The following is a 22728-nucleotide window of genomic DNA, read 5'->3' as shown; positions in this document are numbered from 1 at the left end:
TTCGCTCAACTCTATTCAATACCCCACCACAACTCCTGCGCAGTGTGGGGCCTGTCCCCCAAACATATGAGTTTCAGAATGGCCTGCTGATGTTTACCCCGGGCTGTGCTGAAGTTGGTGGTGAAGGTGTGTGGCTGACTGGATGAGCAGGTGGAAGAAGAGGAGGAGGAAGCGGAGTAGGAGGCTACAGGAGGCAAAGAATGTTGCCCTGCGATCCTTGGCGGCGCAAGGACGTGCACCAAAGAGCTCTCCGCCTGGGGCCCAGCCGCCACTACATTCACCCAGTGTGCAGTTAGGGAGATATAGCATCCCTGGGCGTGCTTACTGGTCCACGTATCTGTGGTTAGGTGGACCTTGCCACAGATGGCGTTGCGCAGTGCACACTTGATTTTATCGGATACTTGGTTGTGCAGGGAAGGCACGGCTCTCTTGGAGAAGTAGTGGCGGCTGGGAACAACATACTGTGGGACAGCAAGCGACATGAGCTGTTTTGAACCTGTGTGTGCCCACCAGCCTAAATGACAGCATTTCATAGGCCAGTAGTTTAGAAATGATGGCATTCAGGGCCAGGGATCGAGGGTGGCTTGGTGGGAATTTACGCTTTCTCTCAAATGTTTGTGAGATGGAGAGCTGAACGCTGCCGTGTGACATGGCGGAGATGCTTGGTGACGGAGGTGGTGGTGTTGGTGGTACATCCTCTGTTTGCTGGGCGACAGGTGCCAACGTTCCTCCAGAGGCGGAGGAAGAGGCCGAGGCAGCAGCAGAAGAGTTAGCAGGGGGAGCCTGAGTGAGTTCCTTGTTTTTAAGGTGTTTACTCCACTGCAGTTCATGCTTTGCATGCAGATGCCTGGTCATGCAGGTTGAGCTAAGGTTCAGAACGTTAATGCCTCGCTTCAGGCTCTGATGGCACAGCATGCAAACCACTCGGGTCTTGTCGTCAGCACATTGTTTGAAGAACTGCCACGCCAGGGAACTCCTTGAAGCTGGATTTGGGGTGCTCGGTCCCAGGTGGCGGTGGCCAGTAGCAGGCGAACTCTCTTGGCGGCGGGTGTTCTGCTTTTGCCCACTGGTCCCTCTTTTGCTACGCTGTTGGCTCGGTCTCACCACTGCCTCTTCCTCCGAACTCTGAAAGTCAGTGTCACGATGTTCGAGTTCATTCCATGTGGGGTCTAGGACCTCATCGTCCCCTGCATCGTCTTCCACCCAGTGTTCCTCCCTGACCTCCTGTTCGGTCTGCACACTGAAGAAAGACACAGCAGTTGGCACCTGTGTTTCATCATCATCAGAGATGTGCTGAGGTGATATTCCCATGTCCTCATCATCAGGAAACATAAGTGGTTGTGCGTCAGTGCATTCTATGTCTTCCACCGCTGGGGAAGGGCTAGGTGGATGCCCTTGGGAAACCCTGCCAGCAGAGGCTTCAAACAGCATAAGAGACTGCTGCAAAAGTTGAGGCTCAGGCAGTTTCCCTGATATGCATGGGGGTGATGTGACAGACTGATGGGCTTGGTTTTCAGGCGAGATCTGTGCGCTTTCTGCAGAAGACTGGGTGGGAGATTATGTGAACGTGCTGGATCCACTGTCGGCCACCCAATTGAATAATGCCTGTACCTGCTCAGGCCTTACCATCCTTAGAACGGCATTGGGCCCCACCAAATATCGCTGTAAATTCTGACGTCTACTGGGACCTGAGGTAGTTGGTACACTAGGATGTGTGGCTGTGGCAGAACGGCCACGTCCTCTCCCAGCACCAGAGGGTCCACTAACACCACCACGACCATGTCCGCGTCCGCGTCCCTTCCTAGATGTTTTCCTCATTGTTACCGTTCACCACAATAAGAAAAAAAATATTTGGCCCAATGTATTGAATTCAAATTCAGGCCTTTTTTTTACAGGCACCTAACACTCTCTGGCTATCTACTTAGGTATCGTATTACACTAATACAGGCACAGCAGAAACCACTGATTTAGGGAATTGCTAATTTGGGAATTGTATTTCAACCCAGAACAAAAACTGTGCTTTGACGGACACTAATTAACTTGACCAGCCACAGCAGTAACCTCGGATTTAGCTGAATATAAATTGTAGGCCTAGTATTTAGGCCCTGGATGACAGGTATCCCTTTACGGACAGAATTAGAATTGGAGATGCACGGTAGCGTGTGAAGTTATTGAGAATAACCCTATCTGCACCTTGAATCTTATATACCCTTTTAGGGATAGATTTAAAGTAGGCCTGATACAGCAGAAACCACTAATTTAGGAAATTGCTAAGTTGGGAACTGTATTTCAACCCTGAACAAAAATATATCCTTTGCCAGACAGCAGACAGTATTACAATTGGCTGGCCACAGCTGAAACACCAGATTTAGGGTACTGCTATTTTGGCAATTGTATTTCACCCCTCAATAAAATAGCAAGCACAGCCAAGCCCCATATGTAGGATATAGCCAAAAAACAACCACACTATTGAGGGTTAAATGCACTTTGTGACAGCTTGCCCCATATGTAGAATATAGCCAAAAAACAACCACACTATTGATGGTTAAATGCACTTTGTGACAGGCTCAGCTTGCCCCTAATGTAGTATATGGCCAAAAAATAACCACACTATTGATGGTTAAATGTACTTGGTGGCAGCTTGTGCTGCTGCACCACAAGACACAAAATGGCCGCCGATCAACCCAGAAAAAAGTGAATGAAAAACGCTCTGGGCAGCCTAAAAACAGTGAGCAATTGAATAGCAGCAGTTCAATGATCCACAGCTGTAGATCGATCACTGAATGAAGTCTTTTGGAGGAGTTAATCTGCCTAATCTCGCCCTAACGTCGCAGCTGCAACCTCTCCCTACACTTGTATCAGCAGAGTGACGTGCAGCGCTACGTGACCCAAGCTTATATAGAGGCTGGGTCACATGCTGCACTGGCCGATCACAGCCATGCCAATAGTAGACATGGCTGTGACGGCCTCTTGGGGCAAGTAGTATGATGCTTGTTGATTGGCTGCTTTGCAGCCTTTCAAAAAGCGCCAAGAAAGCGCCGAACACCGAACCCGAACCCGGACTTTTACGAAAATGTTCGGGTCCGTGTCACGGACACCCCAAAATTCGGTACGAACCCGAACTATACAGTTCAGGTTCGCTCATCCCTATTAGAAATCGCCTTTTCTGCAAAGTAGACAGGGATAAGTCCTGGTATATTTGTATCAGAGCCTCCTCCAGGAGGATCTAGGGTGCGATTCTGGCTGCTTTTAAAATCGCTTCATTATCTTGAAAATTCAAAAATCTACAAATAACATCCCTGGGAGGGTCATTGTCCTTTGGACGAGGGCGTAGAGCTCTATGAGCCCTTTCAATTATCAACATGAACATGACAGGTTTAAAGTCCCCTAGCAAGGAAGCGACAATCTTTATGATAGCATTAGGGATGTCGGAGGCAGAGACCGACTCTGGAATCCCTCTGAACCGGAGATTGTTTCGCCTTTCTCGGTTTTCCTGGTCTTCCAGGGATGAATAAAGCTGATTGATGTGGATCTGGCAGGCAGACAAAGAATGAGTAACTGCAGCGCTGTGGTCTAACGTCGCAGCCTGCGTAGCCTCCAGCGAGTCCACTCTGTGGCCTATCTGCTGAATGTCTTGGGCTACTTCTTGTAACTTGGAATAAATAGGGTGCATTGCCTCCTCTAATGCTTGTTTAATAAAGCGGCGTGAAACCCGGAGGTTGCGGGACTCACCCTCCTCTCCTGTGTCTTCCTCACCTTCAGATATGCTTGAGGTGCGGCCTCGTGGAGCGCTGCAGGGAGCCGCGGCCATCTTGGTTTCCTTGGCCGGACCGGCTGGTTGCTGTTTTTTCAGATATTTTGTCATGTCCGAGACAGCAGGAGAAGGTTTAGCTTGTGGAACCAGGTCCCCGTGCTTCTGGCCACCGTATTTGACCATCTTTGGATATCTTCGCTAAAGATTGCCCTTCCCTCAACAGGTTGTAAGCAGGAGCTTCAGCCGGACGCTGCCATTCAGCTCAGGCGCTAGCTCTGCCCTAATTTATTTTATTTTTAATTTACATTTTTATTTATTTAATTTTTTAACTTTTATTATTTTCACATTTCTTTTATCAAGACTCACTTGGATCTTGAAGATCCAGTGGGGCTGATGGCTGTACTATACTTTGCAATGCTCTTCCATTGCAAAGTATAGTACTATCAGGTTTCCTGGTAGATGGCAACACAGGAAGCCTTTGCAAGTCATCCGGTTGCCGATGGTTGAGAGAGGGAGCCCCCTCCTTCTATTAACCTCATGGATGCCGCTGCCGCGGCATCTAAAGGGTTACAGCAGAGTGTCAGCATATAGCTGACACTCGCTGCTGATGGCGGCGGCTCAGGAATGGAACCGCCTCCATGAAAAACAGCAGGCGGACTGCAGTAGGGGCAGGGGGCACAAATGGGGGCAGGACCAGAAAGGATGGGGTATGGTCAGCATGGAGGGGGCACGGATGGGGCACTCCCAGGACAGAAGTGTGCAAGAGCGCATGGCAGGCGAATAGGTTGGAAGCAGGGGAGTTGGGGGGAATCGATGGTCACAGATGGGGCCCACAGATCGGGGGGCACAGAGCAGACATTACTTGATTTCAGGCTCTGATCTGCAGAGGCACTTTTACACTGCCGCGATCCGATTGGTTAGTCTGCAAAGACTAACCAATCAGGTCCATCTCCGGCAAGGGACCACACCTTATTGGTCCCTTGTCGGCATTACTGCACTGTATGCTGTCTGTGACAGCAGCAGTGCAGGGACAGAAGCTTTAATCCAAGTGTTTTGCAGCGCTTGGATTAAAGAGCTGCCTGACGTCTTTACACATGCTAGCTGCTCGGGGTATGTGCAGCTAGCACATATATAGCCATATAGCAGTCGTGAAGGGGTTAAAATTGATTTCAGGAACTTAATTAGCAAGTTCAGGGCAAGGCAAATGTAGTCCTTGTAGTTCTTTATGGGTAGACTGCACCTGATTGAGAGAGTGTATCTTGTATTGTTAGACTGTACCTAATTGGCTAAGGGAGTGAAGAAGCCATTGCTCGGGATGTAATAAACGTTATACATAAATATTGGGACATAGACACGACTGTAACATTATTGGCTCTATACACCACCACAATGGATTTGAAATGAAACGAACAAGATGTGCTTTAACTGCAGACTGTCAGCTTTAATGTGAGGGTATTTACATCCAAATCAGGTGAACGGTGTAGGAATTACAACAGTTTTCATATGTGCCTCCAACTTGTTAAGGGACCAAAAGTAATGGGACAATTGGCTTCTCAGCTGTTCCATGGCCAGGTGTATGTTATTCCCTCATTATCCCAATTACAATGCGCAGATAAAAAGTCCAGAGTTCATTTCAAGTCTGCTATTTGCATTTGAAATCTGTTGCTGTCCACTGTCAAGATGAGATCCAAAGAGCTGTCACTAACAGTTAAGCAAGCCATCATTAGGCTGAAAAAACAAAACTAACCCATGAGAGAGAGAGCAAAAACATTAGGCCAGGAAGACCACGGAAAACAACTGTGGTCGATGACCGAAAAATTATTTCCCTGGTGAAGAAAACACCCTTCACAACAGTTGGCCAGATCAAGAACACTCTGCAGGAGGTAGGTGTATGTGTGTCAAAGTCAACAATCAAGAGAAGACTTCACCAGAGGGTTCACCACAAGATGTAAACCATTGGTGAGCCTCAAAAACAGGAAGGCCAGATTAGAGTTTGCCAAATGACATCTAAAAAATCCTTCACAGTTCTGGAACAACATCCTATGGACAGATGAGACCAAGATCAACTTGTACCAGAGTGATGGGAAGAGAAGAGTATGGAAAAGGAAAGGAACTGCTCATGATCTTAAGCATACCACCTCATCGGTGAAGCATGGTGGTGGTAGTGTCATGGCGTCGGCATGTATGGCTGCCAATGGAACTGGTTCTCTTGTATTTATTGATGATGTGACTGCTGACAAAAGCAGCAGGATGAATTCTGAAGTGTTTCGGGCAATATTATCTGCTCATATTCAGCCAAATGATTCAAAACTCATTGGACGGCGCTTGACATTGCAGATGGACAATGACCCAAAGAATACTGAAAAAGCAAACAAAGAGTTTTTTAAGGGAAAGAAGTGGAATGTTCTGCAATGGCCAAGTCAATCACCTGACCTGAATCCGATTGAGCATGCATTTCACTTGCTGAAGACAAAACTGAAGGGAAAATGCCCCAAGAACAAGCAGGAACTGAAGACAGTTGCAGTAGAGGCCTGGCAGAGCATCACCAGGGATGAAACCCAGCGTCTGTTGATGTCTATGCATTCGAGACTTCAGGCTGTAATTGACTGCAAAGAATTTGCAACCAAATATTAAAAATTTTGATTTATGATTATTATTCTGTCCCATTACTTTTGGTCCCTCAACAACTAGGATGCACATATGCAAACTGTTTTAATTCCTGCACCGTTCACCTGATTTGGATGTAAATACACTTAAATTAAAGCGGACAGTCTGCAGTTAAAGCACATCTTGTTTGTTTCATTTCAAATCCATTGTGGTGGTGTATAGAGCCAAAAATTTTAGAATTGTGTCAATGTCCCAATATTTATGGACATTGAGCTACATGTAATCAAATGGTTGCCAGTTACACAGAAAGTGAACTAACTTTTAGGTAACCAAAAATACTGTATCTCAAAATTTTGTATTCATAAATATAAAATATTCATTACCATCAGCCAGTGCTCCTGGTTGTATACATACATAGTACAGGTATCTGGTTGTATACATACATTAACACCAAACCTAGATCACCACCTATAATGAACCCATATACACCATAGAATAAAACACCAATAGAAGTGTATGTTGTTCAACAATAAATAACAAGCTAATCACACATCCATCAGGATTATAGTATCAAATTTTTATTAGACATGTATTACAGACATGATTGGCATACACAAATAAATAAAGAATCGTTAAAAACACAGTACAAAGTATAGATCAAATAACATGTGAAAGAAAAAAAATATATTTTTATAAGCGATCCAGTATGGTACAAAGTATATAGGCAAATATCTATACAATACCAACCAAATTATTGTGTCCCAGCCTCAGGTTAGACCACAACCACGCCCCGACATGTGTTTCACCATCAGCTTTCTCAAATTATAAGAAACTAAACTTAAATACGCCAATATATTATCCCAATCTTCGATGGAAATTCCCGGACAATCAATTTGCAAAGCCTTATGTGCCGGAGACTGGGTATTAATAAATCGTGCAGAGCTGAAGTGGAATCCTCATGCTGCTGCCACCTCCACACTTTGTCGTCGTGCCACTCTGTGGCCTCTTCATGCTGCTGCCACCTCCACAATCTCTCGTTGTCGTGCTACTCTGTGGCCTCCTCATGCTGGTGCCACCTTCACAATCTCTCGTCATTGTGCTACTCGGTGGCCTCCTTACGCTAATGCCACCTCCACAATCTCTCGTGTTCTTGCCACTCTGTGTCCTCCTCATGCTGCTGCCACCTCTACAATCTCTCATCGTTGTGCTACTCTGTGGCCTCCTCGTGCTGCTTAAATCACTGTGAAAGGTGCTCCACAATAATATCATCTCTCCCACTACCTGAGTGATTTTACAATAGAGGTATGTGGGAGCTTGGCTGTAAGTTGTATCCTAGCACCTCTCTGACCGTTTTCACTCACCGTAGGTAGTCCAGTGGTAGGAACCCATGCCACAATGAGATACCTTGACGGTGGTGAAAAAGGGCTCTGATGTGTTCCTGAAAGGAATACATTGGCTAAAGTCTCAGTTCTTAACAACAGCTTGATGGATTAGCCAGTGTTGTCAGTTGCATATCATTGTGGTGCACCTTCCGCAGTGATTTATGTATTTTTATATTTGCATCCACACATTATCCTATCTTGTGCAGGATGCTTTTGTGGTGCATGTGGTCTGCTGCTGACATCCTCCATTGTATGCATTCTTGCTGGGGATTAGCAACGGATCACATGCGGAGGAATTGCTCCCCCGGTTATAAACACACCACAGTGTTTGGTGTTTTTGAGCATTTCCTCCCATTTAGGCCACTTTATTTCAGTTATTATTCTCCCCATGCTGCTGCCACCTCCACAATCTCTCATCGCTGTGCTACTCGGTGGCCTCCTCATGCTACTGCCACCTCCACAATCTCTCGTCGTTGTGCTACTCGTTGGTCTACTCATGCTACTGCCAACTCCACAATATTTCGTTGTTGTGCCACTCTGTGTCCTCCTCATGCTTCTGCCACCTCTACACTCGGTCATTGGGCCACTCTGTGGTCTCTTCATGCTGCCGCCACCTCCAGACTCTGTCATTGTGCCACTCGGTGGCATTCTCCTGATGCTGCTGCTGCCGCCACCTCCAGACTCTGTCAATTTGCCACTCGGTGGCCTCCTCATACTGCTGCCAACTCCGGACTATGTCATTGTGCCAATCGGTGGCCTTTTCATGATGCTGCCAACTCCAGACTCTGTCATTGTGCCACTCGGTGGATTTCTCCTGATGCTGCTGCTGCTACTGCCGCCACCTCCTGACTCTGTCATTGTGCCACTTGGTGGTCTCCTCATACTGCTGCCACCTCCAGACTGTGTCATTGTGCCACTCGGTGACCTCCTCATACTGCTGCCAACTCCAGACTCTGTCATTGTGCCACTTGGTGGCCTCTTCATACTGCTGCCAACTCCAGACTCTGTCATTGTGCCACTCGATGGCCTGCTCATACTGCTGCCACCTCAAGACTCTGTCATTGTGCCACTCGGTGGCCTCTTCATGCTGCTGCCACCTCCACAATCTCTCGTTGTCGTGCTACTCTGTGGCCTCCTCATGCTGCTGCCACCTCTACAATCTCTCATCGTTGTGCTACTCTGTGGCCTCCTCGTGCTGCTTAAATCACTGTGAAAGGTGCTCCACAATAATATCATCTCTCCCACTACCTGAGTGATTTTACAATAGAGGTATGTGGGAGCTTGGCTGTAAGTTGTATCCTAGCACCTCTCTGACCGTTTTCACTCACCGTAGGTAGTCCAGTGGTAGGAACCCATGCCACAATGAGATACCTTGACGGTGGTGAAAAAGGGCTCTGATGTGTTCCTGAAAGGAATACATTGGCTAAAGTCTCAGTTCTTAACAACAGCTTGATGGATTAGCCAGTGTTGTCAGTGGCATATCATTGTGGTGCACCTTTCGCAGTGATTTATGTATTTTTATATTTGCATCCACACATTATCCTATCTTGTGCAGGTTGCTTTTGTGGTGCATGTGGTCTGCTGCTGACATCCTCCATTGTATGCATTCTTGCTGGGGATTAGCAACGGATCACATGCGGAGGAATTGCTCCCCCGGTTATAAACACACCACAGTGTTTGGTGTTTTTGAGCATTTCCTCCCATTTAGGCCACTTTATTTCAGTTATTATTCTCCCCATGCTGCTGCCACCTCCACAATCTCTCGTCGCTGTGCTACTCGGTGGCCTCCTCATGCTACTGCCACCTCCACAATCTCTCGTCGTTGTGCTACTCGTTGGTCTACTCATGCTACTGCCAACTCCACAATATTTCGTTGTTGTGCCACTCTGTGTCCTCCTCATGCTTCTGCCACCTCTACACTCGGTCATTGGGCCACTCTGTGGTCTCTTCATGCTGCCGCCACCTCCAGACTCTGTCATTGTGCCACTTGGTGGCCTCTTCATACTGCTGCCAACTCCAGACTCTGTCATTGTGCCACTCGATGGCCTGCTCATACTGCTGCCACCTCAAGACTCTGTCATTGTGCCACTCGGTGGCCTCTTTATACTGCTGCCATCTCCAGACTCTATCATTGGGCCACTCTGTGGTCTCTTCATGCTGATTCCACCTCACCACTATGTCCTAGGTCCACTCTGTAGACTTCTTATGCTGTTAAAACCCTTCACACTTCATGACATGACTGGTCCACTATTTTGGCTTTCGGACTGGCTGACATCATCATTTATTTGACTTTTCTTCTGATGTTTTAAAGGAGGGAAAAATGAGATGCACAAATGGATCCTGTCTGTGTAGCAACTGTAACGCCTATATGGTCCTATCAGAATTGGTGTATGATTTGGTAGCCAAAAGCAGGAGTGGATACAAAACACAGAAGACATGCAAATATTCCATTCACATGTCATCTCTGTTTTAGATCCACTCCAGTTTTTTTTGCCATTAGTAATACTGATGGATTATTGAGCAAATGATGACCCGAATGAAGGCGGATGCTCCACAGACAGGATCCATTTTTTGTGGGTTATTGTTCTGACAGATCAGAGGAAGGGCAAATTAATCAGTGACGTCAACACAAACTTACTGCTGACACCCTCTCCACTCTATCAGGGGGCTCTACTTGTATAAGTGTTTAATAGAACAGGTTCTGTAGATATCTATGTGGAATCAGCTGACGAGGGTGTAAAAAGACTGCGCTTCTTCTTGGCGCTAACATTGACCTGTAAGAATGAGCTCATACAGTACTTGAGTTATTTGGTCAGTTTTGGCCCCGTGACTGCCCAAATAATTGAAGTGTGCAATGATTCTAAGAACGACGCCTGTCATCTGCATGTCATAAGGACTAACAATATTATTTCACTACCAATGCAGACTCCCTATGCATGCTACTGCAAGGTACAGTGCTCTATATCACTATAAAGGCTCTCTGCAGCCAGGAAATAGCCGTTTTTTTTTAACATAATTCGGCGTGAATTTATTGGTATCTAACCAAATTTTTCCAGAATAAATTTGACGAGCCAGCGAATTGAATTTTTGAAAAATTTGCTCATTTCTAGTTGTATAGATACATAGTACAGGTATCTGGTTGTATACAGGTAACAGGTTGTATACATACATTGTACAGGTATCTGGCGGTATACAGGTAACAGGTTGTATACATACATTGTATAGGTATTTGGTTGTATATATTGTAGGTAGATGGTTGTATGCATACATAGTACAGGTATCTGGTTGCATATAGGTGGCAGGTTGTATATATACATTGTACACGTATCTGGTTGTATACAGGTAACCGGTTGTATACATACATACATTGTACAGGTATCTGGTTGTATATACTGTAGGTAGCTGGTTGTATACATACATAGGACAGGTATCTGGTTGTATACAGGTAACAGGTTAAATACATACATTGTACAGGTATCTGGTTGTATATACTGTAGGTAGCTGGTTGTATACATACATAGTACAGGTGTCTGGTTGAATATAGTTAACAAGTCATGTACATACATAGTACAGGTATCTGGTTTTATATAGGTGATGGGTTGTATACATACATTGTACAGGTATCTCTGTTGGGGCTGATTCTCCTCTACCCACACGATTTCTTGCAGCACAGGAATAGGGCTCTATGTCCCAGGTTACATTCCTCACTGTGATCTCCCATCCTTTGTCTGGTAATTTGGTTTTCCCTTTGTACCATTCGTACTCATCTACAGCAAGATTGAAGAAGCTGCTACATTGTAACATCACATTACTTCCTTCCTTCACTTTGTTCATTCTGATAACAGTGACAGTCACATTTTTTGGTGCATCTGTGGAGGGAAAATATAATAATTTTTTAAATGTATCACAAAAAAAATACATTAAAAAATCAACATCAGTTGCAGGGTTCAATACATGAGTAGAGAATTACATCAGTCCTGCAAATTGGAAGGAAGACGTGCAACATGACATCTAATAAGACATGCTCATGTACAAACACCATTGACTATCATTACAAAACATGTCAACGACACCCGTAGTCGTTCCCTTACATGGTGTGAGAAGCATGCAGCTGAATAACCCATATGAGGCAGAGCTACAGTCAAAGTATATTTTTGTTTCTTTGCTATAAATGGGCTATTTCATGATATGCATATGTGAAGTAGTGTGTGTGTCCCTTAAACTATGTGATCCTGGGTATTGTGTCGTTAAGGGCACCTGTAAAATGTGTGTTCCCATCTTCAGTTCAAAGTGTGTGTGAGATGGGGAAACAGCTCTCCTTGTTTGTGTAGATTAAATTAAATGTTCTGGACTGAAATTCTGCTGTTTGGCCACAAGGTGTCGCTGTTTCCTAAACACAGCTACAGACTGCACATATAGCTCCATATTTATGAGAGAGGTGGGGTTTACTGAGAGTCTGGAGAGAAGGAGACAGCAGCCATTTTAGAGAGAGGTGAAAATAAGTGCGTGAGCAGAGAATCTGACATTCAGGTGTGAGAGCATCCCTCAGTGACCAGAGCTGCAGCTAAGTGAAGCTGATCATGTTCAAGACCCTGATTCTGTCCAGAGAAAGGAGGATTGCCGCAAGGAACACTGATGAGAGCAAAGGAGCAAAGTAACATACACTGCGGTACCGGATGCTTGTTAGAGAGACTTTTGTTCTGTTCAGAGTCACCAGTGGATTCAAAGCAGACCCAAGTCGGCAAGATCGTTCACGCACCTCATCGCAGTGTTGCCGCCTAGAGACTGAGACCAGGCCTGTAGTTATTTAGTTAGGGTGTCTGTGTGCGTCAGGAAACAAGTGCTACTACTGTTCATTTCAAGGACTCTGTAACTTAAAGTGACATTTTACATTAAAGAGCTGATAAAATTCTCACAAACTCAAGCCAGGCTGGCGTTTTTTTTTTATCAGGAGGAATACTCAGGCACATGCTACCAGACCAGTTATGGGAGGGGGAATACTGTAGAACTTGGTAATATTGTAAGCTGTAGTGCTGCACCGCAGGATAGACCGTAACACACACCCATACAGTGGTTGTTGTTTTTAGGGTAATAACAGGTAAGGTGTGGCAGTTTAGTTGTGCCCGCCAGTAGGTAAATTAATGGACTTTCCTCCTTCATCCATAGGAGAGTGCCGTGCTTTGCAGCACAAGGGTCTCAGCCTTCGGGCTAGGTGTATGTACATTTATTGTATGTTCTCAGCATGTGTGGTTGTGTTTATTGCCACATTTAAGTAAAATTCTGTTTTGGCAAAAGCCGGTGTAGGGGTTGCATTCCTCGTTCATGATTTCGCTGTATCCTGGGGAGCCCACACCGGTACATGGCTTACATGTGAGCTGGACACTGGGGGAGCTACATGCTACTAAGGTAGTTAAAAATACCCATACTAACTCTGTGGGTAGTTTATTCTGCTCTTATTTTGTTTTGTTTTTGTTTGTTTTTTTTGTTCAAAATAAATTTGACCATTTGTTTTGCCAAAAACTTCCATCCTCTATTCCCTCTATCCATATCAGTTCCTCCCTCCTTCTCTCACCCATGTTCAGTTCACATACGTTTTTAATCTTCTTACATCACCATGACCCATCTTTCTATATGGTACAGCATACAAATCATTTAACCATCTGCTGTCTCTTTCTATTCCCCTTCTATTAGCTGCAGGTGGCATTTAACCATAAAATCGTCACCACTCTAGTTGTAACTTCAGCTTCTCACCTGCTACACAGAGAAATACTGAAAATCGGATTAACATTCACTGTATATCTTTTCCTGTCTCTTTCAACTGTGCTCCCTGAAACTCTCAGTCGGTGTGCAACAAACTCTTCACTATCCATGACTTCTTCCTTTCAAGATCTCTCAACTTGCTGGCTCTCACAGAAAACTGGCTTCAACATTCTGACACTACTTCACCTGCCGCTCTATCCTATGGTGTTCTACACTTTTTACATACCCCCAAACCTGATGACAGGCATGGTGGAGGAGTAGGCATTCTACTTTCTCCACAGTGCACATTTCAGATCATTCCCCTTCTATCACATTCCACTCTTTTGAGGTTCAACCCATCAGACTCTTCCTCCTATTCTCCATGTGATTCACTGTTGTTTGTCATTCCCTAGGCTCACCCCACCAGTTCTTGGATCACTTTGCTGCTTGTCTTCCTTGTTTCTTACAGTCCAAATTACCAACTGTTTTTATGGGCAATTTCAACATTTCCATTGACAATTCTATCTCCCCATCAGCCTCTCGCTTTTGCTCTATGACCTCCTCTCTCAGCCTCTTACAACTGTACTTCCTGTGCCTCACAAAAAGACAGCAACATGCTTGATCACGTCTGATTTTGCTCTGGCTCTGACTTCATCAACTTTCTCAATTTCTGACCATAATCTTCTTTCCTTTACTATAAAGATCTCTCACTCCTCTCATGACATTCCTACCTTTCACACATACAGAAACATACTGTACACACAATTAATTTATCTCTGGCCCCGATCTCTTCTCTCTCTTGTCTGGATCTAGCTGCCAATCATTTTAACCATACCCTCAAAATCTCCCTGCATGAAGCAGCTCCCATTACACTCCAGCCTGGAACCCTGGAACCCACCGGAAACATATGTTCCCAGTGATTCTCTAGGTGTGCAGAACATCTATGGAGAAAATCACTGCAGATTTCCTCCTATATCAATAAATATAAATAAATAAATAAATATAATAAATATAAAAAAACTACAACTTTGCCCTCCAATTTGCCAAACAAAACTATGCAATCTCTAATCTCCCCACTCTCAAATAACCCAAAATGACTTTTTGCACTACCTTCTAAACACTAAAGTGAACATGCCCACCACTGACCTCTGTGCAGAAGATCTGGCCATATCAGAGATAAGATTAATAACATCTTGTAAGAAACAATCTCCTTGTCCCCAACCAGCTTTGATTTCCATGACACACATCCTTATTTGACCTAATAATAGAAAAAGCCTCCAGGCTCCAATCTTCTCAACCAGCTACCTGCAGTAGTGATCCTATTACCACCTCCTCCAGTCTCTCTAATATCTAATATTACTCATCTAACTACAATATTTAACCTCTCACTCTCTTCTGGCATCTTTCTCTCCTCTTTTAAACAATTTGTTATAACCCCAATACTAAAAAAAAAATCTTCTATTGATCCAACCTGTGCTGCTAACTATCAGCCTGCCTCTAATCTCCTCCTAATCTGTATGCTCCTAGAATGTCTGTTCTACTTTCTCCTAATCAGCTGCAATTTGGAAAACTCTCTTTGTGACTCCTTATGATCTGGCTTTCTGCCCACTACACTATAAGTAAACTGCCCTTATGAAAGTGTATAACAATCTCCAGCAAAAATGAATGAAATCTACTTTCTACTAATTCTGCAGCATTTGATATGTTAGACCACAAACTCCCACTCACCATGATCCACTCTATTGGACTTAAGGATGCTGCCCTTTTTTGTTTTCTTCCTCTCTCTGTAGCCTCTCTTTCAGTGTGTCAGTTGCTGGTTCTACTTCCTCTCCTCTTACTGTTGGGGTTCCTCAGGGTTAAGATTTGGTTTTCAGTACCATCTCTATATTTATGACTTCCAACTATATGCTTCATCCTTTGACATTGCTTGGGCAGTGCTACAACACACCAGTGATTATATGGAACCTGTCTCTAAAATCCTGCCCTCTCTCTACCTTAAACTGAATCTCTCAAAAACTCAACTTCTTGTATTTCATCCGTCTACAAACCTACCTCAATCTGATGTCTCAATTTCAGTCGGTGGTACCACCATAACTCCAGGGAAGCATACCCTTCTTGGGGTTATGTCTGACTGAGATCTTTCCTTTGTTTTTCCATATTCAATCACTTTCACGCTCTTGTAATCTGCAGCTCAAGAACATCTCCAGAATCTGCGCTTTTCTCATAGTGGAAATGGTCAAAACTCTTGATGTTGCTTTGATTCATTATTGTCTTGACTGCTGCAACTCATTACTAATTGGTCTTTCCCACATTAAACTCTCAACCCTTCAATCTGTCCTAATTCAGCAGCCAGGCTCATCTATCTTTCCACCTGCTATGCCAATGCCTCTAGTCTGTTCCAGTCAATTCACTAGTTGCCCTTCCACTGCAGAATACAGCTTAAACTTCTTACCCACAAAGCTCTCCATGGTGCTGTACCTCTGTACATACTCCCCCTCATCTCTATCTACCACCTTATTCGCGTTCTCCATTATGTCAATGATCTAAGACTAACATCCTCTATAATCTGAAACTTTCACTCCTATCTTCAAAACTTTTCTCATGCTGCACCAGCTCTATGTAATGCACTGCCACGGACAATCAGATTAAATCCCAAATTCCTTTGCTTCAAACGTGCCTTAAAAACACATTTTTTGGGACAGGCTTATCATTTTCCCTAAACTGACTCTCTCAGTTTTTTCCCCCTCATTCTTCAGGACCTAACTCCATCTTCTGATAGTAATTACTACACTCAATGCACTAACTCGTGCAGCAACACCTGCACTGCCCTATCTAGTACCAAGGATGATGGATTATTTTATAAAACAACCACTTTTTGTCACCTTTTCGTCATAGATTGCAAGCTCTTGAGATCAGGGCCCTCACCACTAGTGTTTCAATTGTATATTAGGATAAACTAAAGGGGCAGCAGACTAAATAAAACTTCGCTTTTATTAATTAAGGAGATAAAATAGCCCCTACTAGACTAATAACAAATAAGACGTGCCCTAATAAAGGCACAACACACAGACATATATCTCACTAGGGAAATAAATCAGGTACAAAGTGGAAGGTGAAATTGGGCGACAGGGGTTGTGGTGTATATTGCCCACTGGCCCTAGTACCTCCCTACTTGTCCTGTAAACCCTATAGAATATCCAAAGGACGGGGAATTAGCCACCACCATCTTGATTGAAGCTCTAATGAAAAATCTTGCTTGGCCTTGATGATGTCAGCACGGACGGGATTTCGCACCGGATCTTCAATCAAGATGGCGGCGGACGATGCTGTGCTCTCAAATGGATGAGGTAAGTATGATTTTTTTAATATATATTTTTTTTAATGCCATTTCAGGGAAAAATCGATTGGCTGCCATGAAACATGAGGCAATTCAGCTTCGCGTCAAATCTAGTTTTCCCTGAAATTCACTTTGTGGACTGCGATTTGCTTAACACTAATTATTATTTTTATTATTATTTATCGTATTACTAAGATGACAACTGGAGAACATTTTCTGTCTAGAGAAGGAGCCCTTACTATAAAGCTCTCAGCTGGACTCAGCATACCCCAGTTTGACACTTACAGTACAGTACAATGAAGGGGACAAACTAATGTGAACTGGCTTTTGTCTCTCTGACCTAATGGAAATTTATATAAAAATTTGACATGTTCGGATATACTGTAACTGATGGATATTTTTAAAAACTGTTGGTCAACCAAATGTATACCAATAATTCATTATACCTAGTCCCCTATTATACATACATTTGATATTCAAAGTTCTTGATGTTTCTGTATGTTGCCCATTAGGATACGTAGCGATGCATTGAACAGGACTCCCGTCATCCACATATGAAGGAATATAAGTAAGTTCTGATTCTTCTCTCCATTTTCCTCTATTTTGTTCCACTGACTTCTTTTGAATCTGACCAGGTTTGTTCCATCGTAGAGAAGGTGGACTGGACTGTGTGTTCTGCAGTACAGCGTATATTGGTGGCTTCTCCTTCAGTCATGAGTTCAGACACATATACTTGAACGTCTTCTTCATCTGTGGAATTTAATTTTAATAATTAGACATTATTGCTCATTCTTATTCTCTATTTAACAAAAATGTCTGTCAACAGAAATTATATTCAGGATATATCTACAAAAACGGTGAAATTGTATGTGTATGCTTATTGCAATGTGTATTCATACGTGTACAATGAGAATATATGTATGTGTAAGGCCTCATGCACACGACCGTTTTTGTGGTCCGCATCCGAGCTGCATTTTTTTGCGGCTCAGGTGCGGACCCATTCACTTCAATGGGGCCACAAAAGATGCGGACAGCACATCGTTCTGTGGCTCCGCAAAAAAAAAAAAACATGTCCTATTCTTGTCCGTTTTGCTGACAAGAATAGGCATTTCTACAATGGGCCACCCGTTTCGTTCCGCAAATTGTGGAAGGCACACGGACGGCTTCCGTTTTTTGCGGATCCGCGGTTTGCGGACCGCACAAAACGGCACGGTCGTCTGCATGTAGCCTAATGTGTGCTTGATAAATGTGAGAATACATACGGCCTGGACTTTACACCACTTCCTGCAATACTGTGATTTACTTCCGTGTATGGATTTCCAGACTAGCTATCTGGTGGTCTTAAATATGACATGCAAGAACCTGTTGAGATTTGGTTCATTTCATACTCGCTAATTCTTTTAAAAAGTTTGGTTCAGAAACAAATGGATTTTACCCAAAACAAAGCTGCTCCAATTGCCCTGGAAACTGGTATATAGCACCATCTAGTCTCCTAGGACTCTCCTTTCTCTCCTCCTCTCCACTTTCGTAGGCATTTGAACGCAAGGACAGCAATAGCAAATCATGTCAGAGTGACATTGACATACATAGCTATGGGTAAACGCGTGGTTGATGCCGTTAACAAACAGCGTGTTTAAAAACACACCACCCCTGCACATGTGTTCTGCTTTTTCATATTCCAAAGCTTTAACAATTGTCCCTTATCAGGGGCAGATGCTGTTTAAACATACATGGTGAGTTCCCAACAGCTACAGGGTGGACAGCAAGATGCATTAGATGTTCTTCTTTTGTCATCATCCCTTGCTGTATGAGTGCCAGCATCTGTTCTAAGAAAACATGAGGGAGATGAGATTGTTCATGCCGCATTTGTCCCTGCTAACAATTTTTGTGTCCTATTCAAAGGGCTTCAGACCACGACAGGCGTCTGATGAGCTGCATCTGCTGGACCTAAAAAGCAACACATGCTCCCTGCTAAGGTGGTCTGGTGCATGACAAAATTGTTTGTAGCATTCTGCTGCCTATACAGATGCTCTAGCATGGGTGCAATGTTGAACTCCAGCGAATTGGAACATAATATATTAAGTGGTGTAACGGCATTCTGTCACTGGAAGTCCAGGAGAGTGTTCCTTATCTTTGCCTCATAAGAATGGCTGAAATGCAAGGACAGTCTACTGGATATTGCCAATATCTTCAGCAAACCACTGCACTATGTAGTTTAAAACGCATTGCACAACTAGCTGCGTCATGCAGGCAGCATGCGGTATTTCTCCAGGTTCAGCATGGCCACCATGTTGTGCCCATTGTTGCTTGTGCTTGACTTGATGTGTGATAGGAGGGAGGATGTCTGCTGCTATTGGAGATGGGAGGGTATCCTTGGAGGAGAAGCTAGGTGGAAAAGTCCCTGGTGTGGGAGCTAGGCCAATACAATCATCAAGATGTTAAAAGGACCTGGAATTATTACTGTAGGCTGCATTGCGACTGCCGCAAAAAAATTGAACTAGTGGGCTCTGAAAGGCATGTACTGTCATTGCCGTGGCGTGCAATTTGCAGTACAATGACATTTGCAAGTGCAACGCCCCCCCTTCCCGGAGCTGATTGAGGAATGCCGAGTGGTGATACCGCCTTAATGGTCTGTGTCACGGTACTCCTACCTGGATACTGTCGCTCCCCTGGGTTAGGCTCCTTAGCAACAAAGGAGTTGTATTTGGTGGAGTAAGTAGTGTACTGTACAGACTTGGTGAAGTTAAATGGTTTTACTTGAATCAACTTGCAATAAACTTGTGTCATCCAAATAATATGCTTTATCTCTCTCTCTATGCTGTGCTAATCTTTGGCTTCAGCTTTATGGTTACTGGATTGTCTAGAGGTTATTGTACTGTTGAGTGGGGTGCCTTTGGCTGTTGACCACCTCAAAATACTCAAGCTGCTTCCCCTGGAAGACTTGGGGCACAGGAGGGGGGAACACTCCCCTCACTGCGCCATGTCTGGTCTTTTTGGACTCTAAACTTAACTCCCTATATAGCTTCCTGCAACACTTCCCTTGGTAGGAAGCAGGACTAGCCTACTTCTGCCTAAAAGGTGGGAGAATGTAATGATATGCTTAATTCTATCTAAAAGTATTCTAGCCAGATACACTGCCACCTGCTGGACAACCAGGCACATTAAATGTAATAAGAGTTGCATAACAATATTATCAAGGCACAGTATCAGAGGACCTGGAAATAAATACACATATTGTGGGGTACAACACAATGAGAAGTCCACGTTCTCCACCACATGAGAGAATAAAGCAGGGATGGCTTTTTGGGAGAATTAATAATGCTGAATAGGTATCTTCACCGAGGATGCGTCATATAGAAGAAACCGCAGCACTCTCCTGTCTTCAATTCAGTGGAATTTATTTCACCAGCAAAAAAATGCGACGTTTCGACCGTAAAGGGAAAGACCTTTACGGTCGAAACGTCAAATTTTTTTGCTGGTGAAATAAATTCCACTGAATTGAAGACAGGAGAGTGCTGCGGTTTCTTCTATATGACACATCCAAGGGGGAACTTCTGACTGGCTCCCAACACGGCTGGCACCACCACAAGATAAGACTTTAATTTTTTGTTGTGCTGCTATACGCATTTTTTCCTATCTTCACCGAGGCTGAGTAAATGTCTACAGCTCCCTAAAGGCAGCAGACTCTACTAAATGGTACAACAGCAACTGCACCGCCAGCAACTTGGCCAGTTGGGAATTAATTATGCACACCATTGGATTGTTGGGCTTGTAAGATTGATTCCTGACCACATGTCTGGTTATCAATGGCTGATGGTGGAAAGGAGGAGGAGGAGTCTGAGCAGGTAACTGAGGATGAAAAGGAGACTGTCTGTATGTCGATGCTGCCTGGCTGCCGCAAAGGAGGCAGAGAGAAGGAGGAAACTCTTGTTGGACTATCTGACACTGAACTCTTGAAACATTTTGTTTTCCCACTGGATAGGGTAATGCCGCTTTATGTGATTCAATTGAACTGAGGTGCCTATTAGAGATGAGCGAATTTTTAAAAAATTTGATACGGCTGGTTTGCTTAATTTTTGTAAAACGTACACTGGATGTCACTGATCCGAATATATTTGCAGCGAATTTCATAAAAAAAACGGCTATTTCCTGGCTGCAGAGAGCCTTTATAGTGGTGTAGAACACTGTGCCTTGCAGTAACAGGCATAGGGAGTCTGCTGTGGTAGTGAAATAATACTGTGAGTCAGTATGACATTCATATGACAGGCTTCGCTTTTAGAATCACTGCACACTTCACTTATTTGGGCCAAAACTGACCAAATAACTCAAATATGAACTCAGCCTTACAGGTCGATGTTAGCGCCAAGAAGAAGCGCACTCCTTTTACACCGTCGTCATCTGATTCCACGTAGATGTCTACAGAACCTGTTCTATTAAACGCTTATACGAGTAGAGCCCCCCGACAGAGTGTAAAGGGTGTCAGCAGTAAGTTTGTGTTGACATCACAGATTATTTTGCCCTTCCACTGATCCATCAGAACAATAACCCCCAAAAAACAGATCCTATCTGTTGAGCTTCTGCCTTCACTCGGTCAGCATTTGGTCAGTAATCCATCAGTATTGCTAATGCCAAAAAAACCAGAGGTGGATCCAAAACAGACATGACTGAGTCAACCATTCAAGAACCGCTGGGTTGCTGGTCAAGACATGACCTCTAGGCGACACCGGGAGCTCAGGCCTCTCGCTGCGGCTCCTGCTGCCACGCCCCCTTACCACACAACGGAAAATAGTTTTTTGTGCCGCTAATACACGCAAAAAAGGGCTATAGAACATATAACTGCACTGCTGAACGGCAAATATATTTTTATTTTTCCACTAATTCACGACAAAAAATTTTTTTGAACAATTAAATGCACCATTAAACTGCAAATATATTTTTATTTTTCCACTAATACACCAAAAATTGGGCTTTAGAACATATAACTGCACTGCGGAACGGCAAATAGGCCCTTATTTTTTTCCACTTATACACGCCACAGAAGGCTTTAGAACATATAACTGCATCGCTGAACAGCAAATATATTTTTATTTGGCCACTAATACATGCCAAAAAAAGCTTTAGAACATATAACGGCACCGCTAAAAGGCAAATATATTTTTCTTTTGCCACTAATACACACAAAAAAGGGCTTTAGAACATATAACTTCACCGCTGAATGGCAAATAGGCCCTTATTTTTCCACTTATACATGCCACAGAAGGCTTTAGAACATATAACCACACCGCTGAGTGGCAAATATATTTTTCTTTTGCCACTAATACACACCACAAAAGGCATTAGAACATATAAATGCACTGATGAACTGCAAATATATTTTACTTTTGCCACTAATACAAACCACAAAAGGCTTTAGAGCATATAAATGCACTGCTGAATGGCAAATATATTTTTCTTTTTCCACTTATACACGCCACAAAAGGCTTTAGAACATATACAGTAACTGCACCACTGAACTGCAAATATACTTTTTACTTTTGCCACTATTACATGATAAAAAGGGTTTTAGAACATATAACTGCACCGCTGAACGGCAAACGTATTTTTCTTTTGCCACTAATACATGACAAATAGTGCTGCAATTTTAGCACTTCACCACCCAACGGCTAATAAGTAGAGTTGAGCGGACACCTGGATGTTCGGGTTCGACGAGTTCGGCCGAACTTGAAAAAAAAGTTCGGGTTCGGAACCCGAACTTGACCCGAACTTGACCCCGAACCCAAACCCCATTGAAGTCAATAGGGACCCAAACTTTTGGGCACTACAATGGCTCTAAAATAGTCCTGGAAAGGGCTAGAGTGCTGCAAAAGGCATCAAAATGTGCTTCAGAGCATGGCAACTGTGGATAGATA

The 22728-nt window shown here is 43.9% G+C and overlaps 1 long non-coding RNA gene across 2 annotated transcripts in view; it reads right to left on the bottom strand.

The window, feature by feature from the left end:
* LOC120992205 overlaps positions 1–22728 on the bottom strand; it is a 120852-nt gene that overhangs the window by 58038 nt on the left and 40086 nt on the right. For both annotated transcript variants that reach the window (XR_005776938.1, XR_005776939.1), the window contains exons 3-4: positions 17287–17569; positions 11355–11612 (exon numbers count right to left, since the gene is read on the bottom strand). This is a non-coding gene — a long non-coding RNA (uncharacterized LOC120992205). The remainder of the gene's footprint in view (positions 1–11354; positions 11613–17286; positions 17570–22728) is intronic.

The sequence above is a fragment of the Bufo bufo genome, chromosome 1 (genome assembly GCF_905171765.1).
Source record: "Bufo bufo chromosome 1, aBufBuf1.1, whole genome shotgun sequence".
In the NCBI taxonomy this organism is placed as follows: domain Eukaryota; kingdom Metazoa; phylum Chordata; class Amphibia; order Anura; family Bufonidae; genus Bufo; species Bufo bufo.
This window is presented reverse-complemented; position numbering and strand designations above follow the sequence as displayed.